The 15,708-nt window shown below is 44.3% G+C and overlaps 1 protein-coding gene across 1 annotated transcript in view; it reads right to left on the minus strand.

The window, feature by feature from the left end:
* The window catches only part of CNTNAP2 (contactin associated protein 2), a 2,507,009-nt gene that overhangs the window by 1,661,108 nt on the left and 830,193 nt on the right, over positions 1-15,708 (minus strand). The window lies entirely within an intron of this gene.

A 15,708-nucleotide genomic window follows, 5' to 3' on the forward strand; every position in this document is an offset into this window, starting at 1 on the left:
GCTGTTACTGGATAAAGTGCCTAAGGTAAAAATTGTGCTGAAGTGCACACATCTTGTGGTGTACGCAAGCCTTGTTAGACTTCAAAACAATCCTTGTATCTCTGTAGAGCCCCTTAGATGCTATACCCAAGCTGTACACATGGCTTTGCCTTTTCTTCAGTTTGAAATTGTATTTCCCCACATCAAGTATGGAATGCAGAGGGTGATCTCCTGCCAGAGATTTTGATCCTGTAAAATGCTATATAATTATAGGCTGTACTTTTCTATAAGCCTTTATTGACCCTTACAATATTCACAATAGGAATTTTGTAGCTATATACTTTTTGGAGAAATGGTCATTGTTACTGGGTGGCTTTTAAGTTATAGGTATAGATGTATTGTGATTTACATTTGAATGAAAAGCTTTATTTGTTTTAAATAGTGTTTATAAATCTGCTACGTTTTAACCTGTACCATTATGGGATTCTTTCTAATTTCCTGTCTTTCTGAGCTCAATATGTAGGCAGTGATAAAATCTGATGTAGGTTTGTAGGCTTTTTCCAAAATTATAAACAAGTGTTAATTATCGTTCCACTTTAAAGACAAATTCTAGGTGTGGATATTTTAAACACAGTTACATTGGTCCAGCTTGCATCAATAGAACTACAAATATACCATACCTGGCCAGTGCGCCTGAAAGCTGGAAATCACTAAAGAGGACACCACTGCTCCAGTGATCTTCACTTGCTTCTGGGCCCTGTGCTGAGAAGCTGCCCTTCTGCATTCTGAACACAGGAGGTCCGCTGCTCAGCATGGGCACCATTCAGAGAATGCTTTGTATTTTTCCTATTGGATAAGATGGGAGGTGGGGTGGTGACATGATGCTCTCTTCACCTCATTCAATCAGAGAATGCTTTGCATTTATTTAAAAAATGCAAAGCATTCCTTAAAATGGCACCCATGCCAAGGAGTTGACTTTCTGTGCTCAGAATGTAGTAAATCAGCTGCTCAGCATGGGACCCAGAAGCAAGTGAAGATCTCTGGTGCCTACTTCAGTGATTTGCAGCTTTCATCTCTAGGGGGGATCAGCCAAGTATGGTATATAATATATAGCTACATTGGTTTAAGCTGGACCTATAAAACTATGTATAAAAAAATCCAATTCTAGGCAGCTATTTGCTACTAAGTCGACACCTCTCATGGTTTTTCAAAGACGTTATCTATTCTTTGTACTGATTGTATCACTTTTATCACTTTCAATAAAAATTGTTTGTGGGGAAAAAAAATGTAATTCTTCTTTAACAGCATGAAATGGATTAATTTAGTATAAAATTGTGAGTTTTTTTTGGTATAAGAGATCGGCTGCATGTACTACTTCAGTAGTAGCTTAAATTGTATGGCAAACCAAAAAATCTTTTTTGTTGTTTTTGTTTTAGCTGGAGTAAGGAAGGTTCTTTTAGAGAGATTTTTCCTTACTTTCTATGACAGTGACAATGGTTTCACCAGACAGGAAATTAGGTAAGTTCTGCAACATCAACAATGAAAATCTGATAGGGGTTCTGGCCTTCCCCTTATTGACTAATAAAATATATATTTTAATGTTGTCTGTGCCACTGTTAAAAAGTTCCTCTCACTTCCTGTCTAGTAAAATGTTTTCAGCAGAGCAGAAAGCAAAAGAATAGCCTTACCCGAATGTCAACAAAAATTCAGTAGGGGCTTTAGCCCTTCTCCACTAAATCAGAAGAACAAAAGTTTTACCTGGACAAAAAATTTAAATCCAAGTTGCTTTTTTTTTTTAGTTTTTTTTTGGAATGCTATTTAGCCGTTTGAGGGAGCTCTGTATTTTTTTGAATGACTAAAAGGCTTCCTCTGATTTGTTGAGGTGGAGAGGCAGGCAGATTACATCATAATCTGCACCTCAGCACTTCAAAGGAAAAATTTTATTCATAAAATACAATGCTTTCTGTGAACAGTGGAGCAGCACACAGCCTGAATTTATTTTGTTGCTAAGAGCTCATTTTACCAGCTTGAAGTCCGTAATGTTTAAACATCCTAAGGACATGAAATGGTTAAAGTAAAACTCCAGATAAAAAGCTAAATGAAAAATGAAAATGCATATGCACAGTATATTTGAGCCTTTTTTTTCAATAATATTTTTTTTGATTTTCAACATGTACAATAACCAAGTACAAAAATACAACATATCTGGAACATAATGGGGGGGCAAACTAAAGACCAGAGGGGCCTGTTGGATACATGGTGTAAGATAACTATGTAACTGGAGGGGTTAGACCCCTAGAGAGGCCACTGAAAGTAGAAAGGAAGGTGAGGAGGGTTAGGAAGAATGGAGGGGGCGGGGAGGGAAGGAAAGGAAAGGAAAGGAAGGGGGGGAGGGAATGAAGGGGAGAGTAAGGGGGGAAAAGAAGAAGGAATGGGGGGGGCAGTGTCACAGTCAAGAATTGACAGTCGTAAAGAAGTGCCAATGACTCCCCTCCCATCCAGGGGGGTCAAGGGGCACAGATAGGCATATTAGTAAGGAGGAGAGAGAAAGAGCTAAGTATTGAACAACAGGCTCAGTACAGAAGAGGTTATAACGTCTCTACTGAATTAGGAAGGCGTCAATGGTAACGTAGCAGTATTACATTGGGGTTCAGTCCGAAAGGGGATCTGTGATCGGGGAGGTCCCAAATGAATGGATGCGTGGTAGGTGAGAGGGCGCAGGAGTAATCCCCCAGTGGGCATGGGCTTTGATGTAAAGGTCCCATTTAACTTGAGATCGAAGGGGGGAAGCGTGAAAAACAGTCACATCCAGAGTTTCCCACTTGAAGAGAGTTTCTAGTTCTGTTTTTTACATCTTTAAGGGCCGGTGGGGATGAGTGTATCCAGGATCGTAAGATGGCTCTCTTAGCTATTATCAGGCAGGTAGAGATCCAAGCCTTTTGGTGTTTAATAAGTGGTAAATGGGGCTTGAGTATTTGTTGAGAGGAAGGCACTGGAGAATTGTCAATCAGTCCAAATAAGAAGGAGAAGGGGTCCATGGGGGGTAAGTATCCAATTATCTTGGAGACATAATTCACCACTGAGGTCCAGAAATGCGTGATCAGGGGGCAGGACCATAGTCTGTGAAAAAGAGTTGGACGAGGGGTATGGCACCAGGGGCAACAGCGGAGGGACGTAGTGGATGCAATTGTAGAGAAAGGAGAGTAAGCTCTATGAATGATCTTAAGTTACTGCTCCCTCCAGAATTCGTTGGTGACATAGGTACAACTTGTTTTAAAGCCCTTCAAGTTGTGGTCCCTAGAGCCTTCGAAGGAAAGGTCCTTATCCCACAATGATTTATTGATCTTGAGCTTGGGATTTCCAAGATGAATTTGGAGTGGCTTGTAGATATGAGTAGGGTTGAGCGAACACCTAGATGTCCGTGTTCGACGGGTTCGGCCGAACTTTAAAAAAAAGTCCGGGTCCGTGTCCCGGACTTTTACCGAACTTTTCCCGGACACCGAACCCCATTGAAGTCAATGGGGACCCGAACTTTAAGGCACTAAAATGGCTCTAAAACACCAAAGGAAAGGGCTAGAGTGCTGCAAATGGCAGCAAAACGTAATTAAGAGCATGGCAAGTGCTCTGCAAACAAATGTGGATAGGGAAATAACTTAAAACAACAAAAAAAAAACAGAAAAATAAAACAATGTTCTTCTTCATCTCTGAAGGACGAGGCCCATATGGAGTAGGAGGGAGGTTGAGGTGGTGGTGGATGTGGCGGTGACATAGGCGTGCGCACAGGGTGTGCTGGGTGTGCCTGGGCACACCCTAATCACCTAGGGCACATAGCATTGCCAGTGAGGAGATGGGAAAGATCTCCCTGGGACCTGCTCTGCTCTATTTCTCCTTGCCTACAGGTACATGGCCCCGATACATTACTCTCCCTGCTGGCAAACACATGCATGTGTATTTCAACTTTGGGGTGCACACCTTAATGCAATAGGCTGCGCACACCTATGGGCGGTGTAGGTGGAAGCGGCGGTGGAGGAGGACCAGGGCCGGATTAACAGCATCATGGGCTTGGTGCTGAGGATTTTGAAGGGCCTTAAGGGCCGTGCCTTGCCATGCACCCAGAGGAGGAAGGGTGCAGCCATGCATGCCTAATTCAACATGGGATGCTGTCTCTGAAGCCCATAAACACATCCATGCATCGCCAACTGTCCCTCCTTGTCCGGCCTTCACGCTGTGTGGGGAGGTTCTGAGGGTGCTGCCTGGGGAAGCGAGCATAGAAGCCAGACTTCTGTGTTTACAAGTGACAGAAGAGCGGTAACAGTGAATATGGCCAACCCGGGGCCTATATAAAAGGTAGGGGCCTGGAGCTGCAGCTCCAATAGCCCCTACATTAATCTGGCCCTGAGGAGGAGGACGAGGTAGCCAACACTGCTTCTTTTCAAAAATTTTAAATGAGGGTACACCCCAAAAGAGTGAGAAAGAGCAAAAATGGAACAATGGGTGGGTAAGGTCGGTATCCATTGCTATTCTGCATAAGGTACGGAAAAGTCCCGTGGGATCCATGCCTGGTTCATTTTAATGAACGTGAGCTTGTCCACATTGTCTCTGGACAGGCGGCTGCGCTTGTCTGTTATAACGCCCCCAGCCGTGCTAAATACCCGTTCAGATAATACACTGGCTGCAGGGCACGCCAGCACCTCCAAGGCGTAAAGGGCAAGCTCAGGCCATGTGCCCAATTTGGAGACCCAGAAGTTGAAGGGGGCAGACCCGTCATTCACTACATGTAGGCGTGTGCACACATACTGCTCCACCATGTTGGTAAAATGCTGCCTCCTGCTAAGACGTTCCATCTGAGCTGCTGGTGCTGCTGTTTGTTGTGGCGTGCTGACAAAGCTTTTCCACATTTCGGCCATGCTAACCCTGCCTTCTGAGGTGCTGGCGGTGCCCTGGTTGCGTTGGCGACCTCCTCCTCCTCCTCCTCTGCCTTGTGCTTCCACTGTGGCCCCGCTGTCAGATGGGAATGCCAGCAGCATGGCGTCTACCAGCGTGCGCTTGTACTCGCGCATCTTGCGATCGCGCTCCAGTGAGTGAATTAAGGACGGTACGTTGTCCTTGTAACGGGGATCCAGCAGCGTGGCCACCCAGTAATCAGCACAAGTTAGAATGTGGGCAACTCGGCGGTCGTTGTGGAGACACTGCAGCATGTAATCGCTCATGTGTGCCAGGCTGCCCAGAGGCGACGAAAGGCTGTCCTCTGTGGGAGGTGTATCGTCCGTGTCCTCTGTATCCCCCCAGCCACGCACCAGTGATGGCCATGAGCTGGCCTGGGTGCCACCCTGCTGTGAACATGGTTCCATCTCCTCCTCCAGCTCCTCCTCCTCCTCATCCTCCTCATCCTCCAGAACTGTGCCCCTGCTGGACAATTGCGTCCCTGGCGTTTGCGTGTGCAGGAACCCACCCTCGGAGCCCCTTGCGAATGACTGCCCTGAAAGCCTTGGAAATGTTACCTCTTCATCCTCCTCCTCCTCCTCATCCTGTGCCACATCCTCTTCCATCATCGCCCGAATTGTTTTTTCAAGGAGGCATAGAAGTGGGATAGTTAAGCTGAGAACGGCGTCATTGCCACTGGCCATGTTGGTGGAGTACTCAAAACAGCGCAACAAGGCACACAGGTCTCGCATGGAGGCCCAGTTATTGGTGGTGAAGTGGTGCTGTTCCGCAGAGCGACTCACGCGTGCGTGCTGCAGCTGAAACTCCACTATGGCCTGCTGCTGCTCGCACAGTCTTTCCAGCATGTGCAAGGTGGAGTTCCACCTTGTGGGCACGTCACATATGAGGCGGTGAGCGGGAAGGCCGAAGTTACGCTGCAGCGCTGCCAGGCGAGCAGCAGCAGGGTGAGAACGCCGAAAGTGCGCACAAACGGCCCGCACTTTCTGCAGCAGCTCTGACATATCGGGGTAGTTTTTAAGGAACCTCTGCACCACCAAATTCAGCACATGCGCCAGGCAAGGGATGTGCGTCAAACCGGCTAGGCCCAGAGCTGCTATGAGATTTCGCCCGTTATCACACACCACCAGGCCGGGCTTGAGGCTCGCTGGCAGCAACCACTCATTTGTCTGCTGTTCCATGCTCCTCCACAACTCCTGCGCGGTGTGTGGTTTGTCCCCCAAACAGGCAAGTTGTAAAACTGCCTGCTGTCGTTTACCCCTGGCCGTGCTGAAGTTGGTGGTGAAGGTGTTACGCTGTCCGGATGAGGAGGCGGTAGAGGATGAGGAAGCGGAGTAGGAGGAGTTACGAACAGGAGGCAAACTGAAGCGCCCTGCAATCCTCGGTGGTGGAAGGACATGCGCCAAATTGCTATCCGCCTCAGGCCCATCCGCCACTGCATTTACCCAGTGTGCCGTTAGGGAGATATAACGCCCCTGACCGTGCTTACTGGTCCACGTATCCGTAGTTAGGTGGACCTTGGCACAGATGGCGTTGCGCAGTGCACACCTGATATTTTCCCCCACTTGGTTGTGCAGGGAAGGGATGGCTTGCCTGGAAAAGTAGTGGCGGCTGGGCACGACGTACTGTGGGACAGCCACCGACATAAGGTTTTTAAAACTGTGCGTCTCCACCAGACGGAATGACAGCATTTCAAAGGCCAATAATTTTGAAATGCTGGCATTCAGGGCCAGGGATCGCGGGTGGGTAGGGGGGTACTTCCTCTTCCTCTCAAGTGTTTGGGAGATGGAAAGCTGAACGCTTCCACGGGACATTGTGGAGATGGTTGTTGGTGACCCAGGTGGTGGTGTTGCTGACAGATCGTCTGTTTGCGGGGTGGCAGGTGCCGGTATCACTACAGATGTGGCTGGAGCGGCCGAGACTGCAGCAGAAGAGGAAGCAGGATGAGCCAGAGACGTTTCTTGGTTTTGAAGGTGTGTACTCCACTGCAGCTCGTGCTTTGCACTTAGATGCCTGATCATGCAGGTTGTGCTCAGGTTGAGAAGGTTCATGCCTCGCTTCAAGCTCTGATTGCACAGGGTGCAAACCACTCGTGTCCTGTCATCAGCACATTTTCTAAAGAACTTCCACGCTAGAGAACTCCTTTGAGCTGACTTTGGTGCGCTCGTTCCCTTGCTGCGTTGGGCAGTAGCGGGCGTAGTGTCTAGGGCACGGCCGCTCCGCTTCTGCACCCTGCTCCCTCTTCTGCTGTGCTGGTGGCTCTGTGCGACCACCGCCTCTTCCTCCAAACTACTCAGGTCACCTGCATGACGTTCATTCCATGTGGGGTCGAGGACCTCATCGTCCTCCACATCATCTTCCACCCAGTCTTCACCCCTGCCCTCCTTGTCGGTCTCCACAATGCTGAACGCCGCAGCAGTTGGCACCTGCGCTTCGTCATCATCGGAGACGTGCTGCGATGATCCTTGCATGTACTCATCTTGAGAAATAAGTGGTTGGGCATCGCTGCACTCAATCTCTTCCACTTCTGGGGCAGGGCTAGGTGGATGGCCCTGGGAAACCCTGCTGACAGAGTCCTCAAAAAGAATAAGAGACTGCTGTATGGCTTGGGGCTCAGACTGCTGGCCTGATTTGCAAGGGGGTGAGGTGAAAGACGGTTGGACATTGGCTGCAGGTGCCAACTCTGACCTTTCTGCAGTAGACTGGGTGGGAGACAATGTGAAGGAACTGGAGGCACTGTCAGCAGCAAACCAATCTACTATCGCCTCAACTTGTTCTGGCCTCATCACTTCTAGGGGCGTTTGATGCCCTACCAAATACTGATGCAGGTTCTGTCGCCTACTCACACTTGAGGAAGGTGTTTCACTTGTGCGTGTAGCTGGCACAGATCGACCATGTCCTCTCCTTGCAACAGGAGCTCTACCAGCAGCACCACGACCCAGGCCACGGCCCTTATTTGACGGTCTCCTCATATTTCTGTAATTTAAGATCTTGCCCTAGAAAGGTTTTTATTGAATAGCGGAATAGAAAATATGATCCAAAAAAAGTGTATGTATATCACACGTACACAACCACACTAGGCCCCAATTACTATTGTTTGTACCCCTAAAAGGCTAGATGAGGAGTAGGGGGAGTATGGAACAGGCAGCACCCTCAAACCTTCAGAAGTATGAGATGAACCCCAACAACTTGGAAAGGTGGATCTCTCTCACACGTACCGACACAGACTATCCCGCAATTCAATTGATCCTCAAAGGTTTTTATTGAATAGCGGAATAGGAAATATGATCAAAAAAAGTGTATGTATCTCGCACGTACACAACCACACTAGGCCCCAATTACTATTGTTTGTACCCCTAAAAGGCTAGATGAGGAGTAGGGGGAGTATGGAACAGGCAGCACCCTCAAACCTTCAGAAGTATGAGATGAACCCCAACAACTTGGAAAGGTGGATCTCTCTCACACGTACCGACACAGACTATCCCGCAATTCAATTGATCCTCAAAGGTTTTTATTGAATAGCGGAATAGGAAATATGATCAAAAAAAGTGTATGTATCTCGCACGTACACAACCACACTAGGCCCCAATTACTATTGTTTGTACCCCTAAAAGGCTAGATGAGGAGTAGGGGGGGTATGGAACAGGCAGCACCCTCAAACCTTCAGAAGTATGAGATGAACCCCAACAACTTGGAAAGGTGGATCTCTCTCACACGTACCGACACAGACTATCCCGCAATTCAATTGATCCTCAAAGGTTTTTATTGAATAGCGGAATAGGAAATATGATCAAAAAAAGTGTATGTATCTCGCACGTACACAACCACACTAGGCCCCAATTACTATTGTTTGTACCCCTAAAAGGCTAGATGAGGAGTAGGGGGGTATGGAACAGGCAGCACCCTCAAACCTTCAGAAGTATGAGATGAACCCCAACAACTTGGAAAGGTGGATCTCTCTCACACGTACCGACACAGACTATCCCGCAATTCAATTGATCCTCAAAGGTTTTTATTGAATAGCGGAATAGGAAATATGATCAAAAAAAGTGTATGTATCTCGCACGTACACAACCACACTAGGCCCCAATTACTATTGTTTGTACCCCTAAAAGGCTAGATGAGGAGTAGGGGGGGTATGGAACAGGCAGCACCCTCAAACCTTCAGAAGTATGAGATGAACCCCAACAACTTGGAAAGGTGGATCTCTCTCACACGTACCAACACAGACTATCCCCCAATTTAACTGATCCCCAAAGGTTTTTGATTAAATAGCGGAATAGAAAATATGATCCAAAAAAAGTGTATGTATATCACACGTACACAACCACACTAGGCCCCAATTACTATTGTTTGTACCCCTAAAAGGCTAGATGAGGAGTAGGGGGAGTATGGAACAGGCAGCACCCTCAAACCTTCAGAAGTATGAGATGAACCCCAACAACTTGGAAAGGTGGATCTCTCTCACACGTACCAACACAGACTATCCCCCAATTTAACTGATCCCCAAAGGTTTTTGATTAAATAGCGGAATAGAAAATATGATCCCAAAAAAGTGTATGTATATCACACGTACACAACCACACTAGGCCCCAATTACTATTGTTCGTACCCCTAAAAGGCTAGGAGTAGGGGGAGTATGGAACAGGCAGCACCCTCAAACCTTCAGAAGTATGAGATGAACCCCAACAACTTGGAAAGGTGGATCTCTCTCACACGTACCAACACAGACTATCCCCCAATTTAACTGATCCCCAAAGGTTTTTGATTAAATAGCGGAATAGAAAATATGATCCCAAAAAAGTGTATGTATATCACACGTACACAACCACACTAGGCCCCAATTACTATTGTTTGTACCCCTAAAAGGCTAGGAGTAGGGGGAGTATGGAACAGGCAGCACCCTCAAACCTTCAGAAGTATGAGATGAACCCCAACAACTTGGAAAGGTGGATCTCTCTCACACGTACCAACACAGACTATCCCCCAATTTAACTGATCCCCAAAGGTTTTTGATTAAATAGCGGAATAGAAAATATGATCCCAAAAAAGTGTATGTATATCACACGTACACAACCACACTAGGCCCCAATTACTATTGTTTGTACCCCTAAAAGGCTAGGAGTAGGGGGAGTATGGAACAGGCAGCACCCTCAAACCTTCAGAAGTATGAGATGAACCGCAACAACTTGGAAAGGTGGATCTCTCTCACACGTACCAACACAGACTATCCCCCAATTTAACTGATCCCCAAAGGTTTTTGATTAAATAGCGGAATAGAAAATATGATCCCAAAAAAGTGTATGTATATCACACGTACACAACCACACTAGGCCCCAATTACTATTGTTTGTACCCCTAAAAGGCTAGATGAGGAGTAGGGGGAGTATGGAACAGGCAGCACCCTCAAACCTTCAGAAGTATGAGATGAACCCCAACAACTTGGAAAGGTGGATCTCTCTCACACGTACCAACACAGACTATCCCCCAATTTAACTGATCCCCAAAGGTTTTTGATTAAATAGCGGAATAGAAAATATGATCCCAAAAAAGTGTATGTATATCACACGTACACAACCACACTAGGCCCCAATTACTATTGTTTGTACCCCTAAAAGGCTAGATGAGGAGTAGGGGGAGTATGGAACAGGCAGCACCCTCAAACCTTCAGAAGTATGAGATTGTGTTCACTGTACCCCACAAAGATTGAGTTCACTGCACCCCACAATGATTGTGTTCACTGCACCCCACAAAGATTGTGTTCACTGCACCTCACAAAGATTGTGTTCACTGTACCCCCCAAAGATTGTGTTCACTGCACCCCACAAAGATTCTGTTCACTGTACCCCACAAAGATTGTGTTCACTGCACCCCAAAAAGATTGTGTTCACTGCACCCCAAAAAGGATGTTGTTCACTGCACCCCAAAAAGGATGTTGTTCACTCCACCCCAAAAAGATTGTGTTCACTGCACCCCACAAAGATTGTGTTCACTGCACCCCAAAAAGATTGTGTTCACTGCACCCCAAAAATGATTTTGTTCACTGCACCCCAAAAAGGATTTTGTTCACTGCACCCCAAAAAGGATGTTGTTCACTCCACCCCAAAAAGATTGTGTTCACTGCACCCCAAAAAGATTGTGTTCACTGCACCCCACAAAGGATTTTGTTCACTGCACCCCAAAAAGATTGTGTTCACTGCACCCCAAAAAGGATGTTGTTCACTGCACCCCAAAAAGGATTTTGTTCACTGCACCCCAAAAAGATTGTGTTCACTGCACCCCACAAAGGATTTTGTTCACTGCACCCCACAAAGATTGTGTTCACTGCACACCAAAAAGGATTGTGTTCACTGCACCCCAAAAAGATTTTGTTCACTGCACCCCAAAAAGATTGTGTTCACTGCAGCCCAAAAAGATTGTGTTCACTGCAGCCCAAAAAGATTGTGTTCACTGCAGCCCAAAAAGATTGTGTTCACTGCAGCCCAAAAAGATTGTGTTCACTGCAGCCCAAAAAGATTGTGTTCACTGCAGCTCACACACAGAAAAATGGATGTGGATCACTGACACCTGCCTATCTCCAATCCCACACCACACAGCAATATCGATTGTAGTTTGTAGAACACAGTTTCCCTAAAATTCAGCAGACTCTGTCCCTAACAGGATTGAGAAGAGATCGTAGATCAGGATTGAGTGCAGACCCCACCCCCCACACAGCAATATCGATTGTAGTTTGTAGAAGACACTGACCCTATAATTCAGCAGACTCTATCCCTAAAATGCCTACAACTCGCCCTGCCTAAACACTCCGACCTGTCCCTCAATTCTATCCGGACACAAATGGTTTTTTCCTGCCTATCTTTCCCTAATCAGCAGCCAGCACGTTGATGTGTGCTCTGTCCCTGAATCTAAGCAGCATAATGACGCCGCTGCGGCTGCCTCGAACTTATAAAGACTTGGTCACATGCTTCAGACGGCCAATCACAGCTACTGAGACATTTGCAGGCATGGCTGGGATGGCTTAAGGCACACCAGTTAAACGATTGTTGATTGGCTGTTGAAAGCCCGCCATGAAAAGAGCGCCAAAGCATGCAAAACCCGGAAATAAAACGACCGAACACGGATTTTTACCCGAACATACAGTAAAGTGTCCGTGTCCGTGTTCGGGTACAAAAAATCCAATTATTCGGTACGAACACGAATAATACAGTCCGTGTTCGCTCAACACTAGATATGAGCGATTTTAAGGTCTTCAATTTGAGCCTTTTACCTGCCAAAGGATTTGTTATTCCATCCATCTGGTCTCAAGATTTACACAGTCCTGCCAGGCAACACAGTTAGGCTGGTGACTTCCTACTGAAGTTGGGAAGCAGAACTAGGACTTCTCCCCAACATCAACTTATGCTAAAGAAATTAAAGGAACCAATATACTGATGAGTTCATCCCGTTACACTTTCCTTCTGTCACTATGTTCCTTGTCATCACATATACAGTGCAAAAGATTTGATTGCCCCTCTGCCCTCTCCCAATCTGAGTGCTGCTGTACATAAGACTACAGGAGGCAAATCCATTTCAATTCAAAACTAGTTACATTTTAAAATATATGTATTGATTTTAAATAATTACATGTATTTATGGTTTTTCATATACTGCCTGCTGTTCAACTTGAACCTACTTGTGCATGCTACTGTTTTGTAAAAGATTTTACATTTCCAAAGTCCCTGAAATAATCAACTCAATATAGCATATCCTGAAAATGTATTATAATCAAGGAGAAAAGTCACATTTAAATACAATGATACACTACCTGCTCTTATGCACAGTCAGCACTTTTTTTTCTTTTAAACCATAGCTCAGGGAATCCCAGTCTTATGAATATCCATTTATGTCTAAGATTTTGAAAATGCAGAGCCAGACTTGTAAAAAGCAAATCTGTTCTCTGCTCCTCAATACATTACATGCAGTAATTACCAATGAATAGATAAAAAGTACAAAGTAGATAATATTTTCCTGACAGCATTATAAAACCCACCATAATATAATTTTTTTTAGAATGGTTCCAAGGCAGCCCTTAAAGTAGTATCAAACTTGAAATGACATGTCTAAAAAAAAAATGATTAGACAGCATTTTCATGGTCTTCTTCTTCTTGCAAAACATCATTTAGACTTTTATTTAAAGGAGTATTCTACTATTCTGACAAATGTGTGTTTTAAGGCAACACAGGGAAATAACATTTTGTAAATAGCATTGACTATATAGTGTGCGCCACTATTCTTATAGAGGCTTTATCTCACAAGGGATGTTTAAACCAAATGGACTCTGTCATAGCTGTTCACAGTTCATAGAAGGTTCATGAGTTAAGTTCATGTGCAATAAAAATTAAAACTCAAACCTGGATTTTTACATATCTGTCTTCTTATCTTTAAGAAGAAAAAAAGCACAAGATTAGAGGAGATTCTTCCATTTTTGGCAAAATTGGAAATCCCTTCAGCTGTGATCTAAATACAATTTGACACTTATGATAAGCTTGTATCCTCCATCCCCTAAAGTGCAAGTCAATACAAGATATAGTACTGCTGAAAAACTCTAAAAATAAAAATGGCAAAGTAACAAAATTGGTTTTCTAAAATGAGGTTATTTCTTTCTTGTTTACAAACTGACTGTATATTGAGAAAAATTGCAAATACAAAGCCATCAATACAGTATATACCCAAGTATTTGCAACAAGGTGACCATACAATCATATCAGAGTGGCCAGACAAGAAATACATCAAATTTAAAACAAAATGCAATACATTTGTGTCTGAGAAACAAATATGGCACAGAAGGTGAACCATCATCAGACAAAATAAACCTCTTTCATACAGGATAGTGAGTGAACATAACAAAATAAAATAGTGCCTTTTAGTTAGAAAAACGGGGTAATTTTGAATGTCCAATCATCCCAATGAGGTTTTTTTTTTTTTTAAAAAGAAGCCAGAGTAAACAAATCATTGTTTAAATGTAACATTGGCATATGCAAAAGGAAATAGACTTGTTCTGCAAAACATTCAATAGGTATTACACCTCCCCTCCATGCGCCAGACAGCCCCTTTGGGTGGAAGAAGGGGTTAGGAGGTGCTAATGGGATAATGTCACTGGGGATTCCACCTTGAACCCACGGTGGCACTAGGAGTGGCAAAAATCCTGTCATTTTATTATGGTGCCACAACTATAGCCTATGGGGCAAAATAGTGGATGACCACACTCCCATAAGGAAAACATCTTAAGTTATACAAATCCATAAAGCTGGTAATTACTACCTAATTGGTTATTTGATTAGGTGCTCTTTAGAGTGAAATGGGTAAGAAGACTTATTTCTCATGTTATACTTGCTTTATGGATTTGTATAACTAAAGATGTTTTCCTTATGTGAGTATGGTCATCCACTATTTTCTGGACTTTCAGTAATGAGCAGGACATGTACCTATTATTTTGTGGGCGAAAGTGAACCAGCATAGAGTGGTAATACATTTTTAATGCTCATATGATCTACACAAAAATCAGGATAAAAATATAGTGATTGATATGTCAAGAATGTTGCAGAACAATAATGTAAAAGGTAAGGCACTTTATTCAGGAAAATTATTTCTACATCTGAAATAAAAATTTCCTCGATTTCCTCCTAGGGTTTCCAAGGTTACTGTCATTCACAAATGAACAATTAAAATAATACACACAGGACTGAAGCATAGAAACATAAAAAGTGTGGCTAAATCTTTGTATCTTAAGTTAGTCCTCACACTTAATTAAAGTTATTGTCGACCTAATACCAGCAGACTTAATCTTGAATTCTGTATGACACATGCCTTCAGCGACATGTCGGGAAGCATTTACAAATAGAAAAGGTACTGAAAGAAGAAGAACAGACATTGCAGGATTTTCTAGTGTCATGTAAAGAAACAAAACCTCCACACGTATGTGATATCACTGCTAGCCATGTAAGGTTAACTTAAGGGTATCACTGCATTTATTCCAGTATGCTAATATAGGGCAGCAGGAGAAATGTTGCTTGCAAAAAAAGCCACTTGCAATCGTTAACCACTTGCTTACTGGGCACTTAGAGCCCCTTCCTGCCCTGGCAAATTTTCAGCTTTCCGCGCTCTCACATTTTGAATGACAATTGTGCGGTCAAGCTACATTGTACCCATATGAAATTTTTATAATTTTTTTTACACAAATAGAGATTTCTTTTGGTGGTATTTATTTACCACTGGGTTTTTTTTTCTTTTTTGCTAAACAAACAAAAAAAGACTGAAAATTTAGAAAACATTTTTTTTTGTAGTCTGTAATAAAATTTTGAAAACAGGTAATTTTTCTCCTTCACTGATGTGCATTGATGAGTCTGCACTGATGGGCACTGATAGGCTTCGCTGATGGGCAATGATAGGCTTTGCTGATGGGCATGGATAGGCTGCATTGATGGGCACTGATGAGGCGGCAATGATTGGCACTAATAGGTTGCACTGATGGGCACTCATGAGAAGGCACTGGTGGGCACTGATGAGGCTGCACTGATGGGTGGCACTAATGGGCACTGATAGGCGGCACTGAATGGCACTGAGGGGTGGCACTGATAGTCAGCACTGATAAGTGAAATTGATGATAAGGTACTTATGGGATGAGGAAGTCACTGCAGTGTTTTTTATTGTATTGAAGTGCTTATACCCTTGGTGTTTGGTTAGCACTAATGAATTTGAGTATGCATTTTTTAATGTGTTTTTAACAATAAATTGTGGAAGTTTTTACAC

The sequence above is a fragment of the Pelophylax lessonae genome (assembly GCF_965119305.1).
Source record: "Pelophylax lessonae genome assembly, chromosome: 5".
Lineage (NCBI taxonomy): Eukaryota > Metazoa > Chordata > Amphibia > Anura > Ranidae > Pelophylax > Pelophylax lessonae.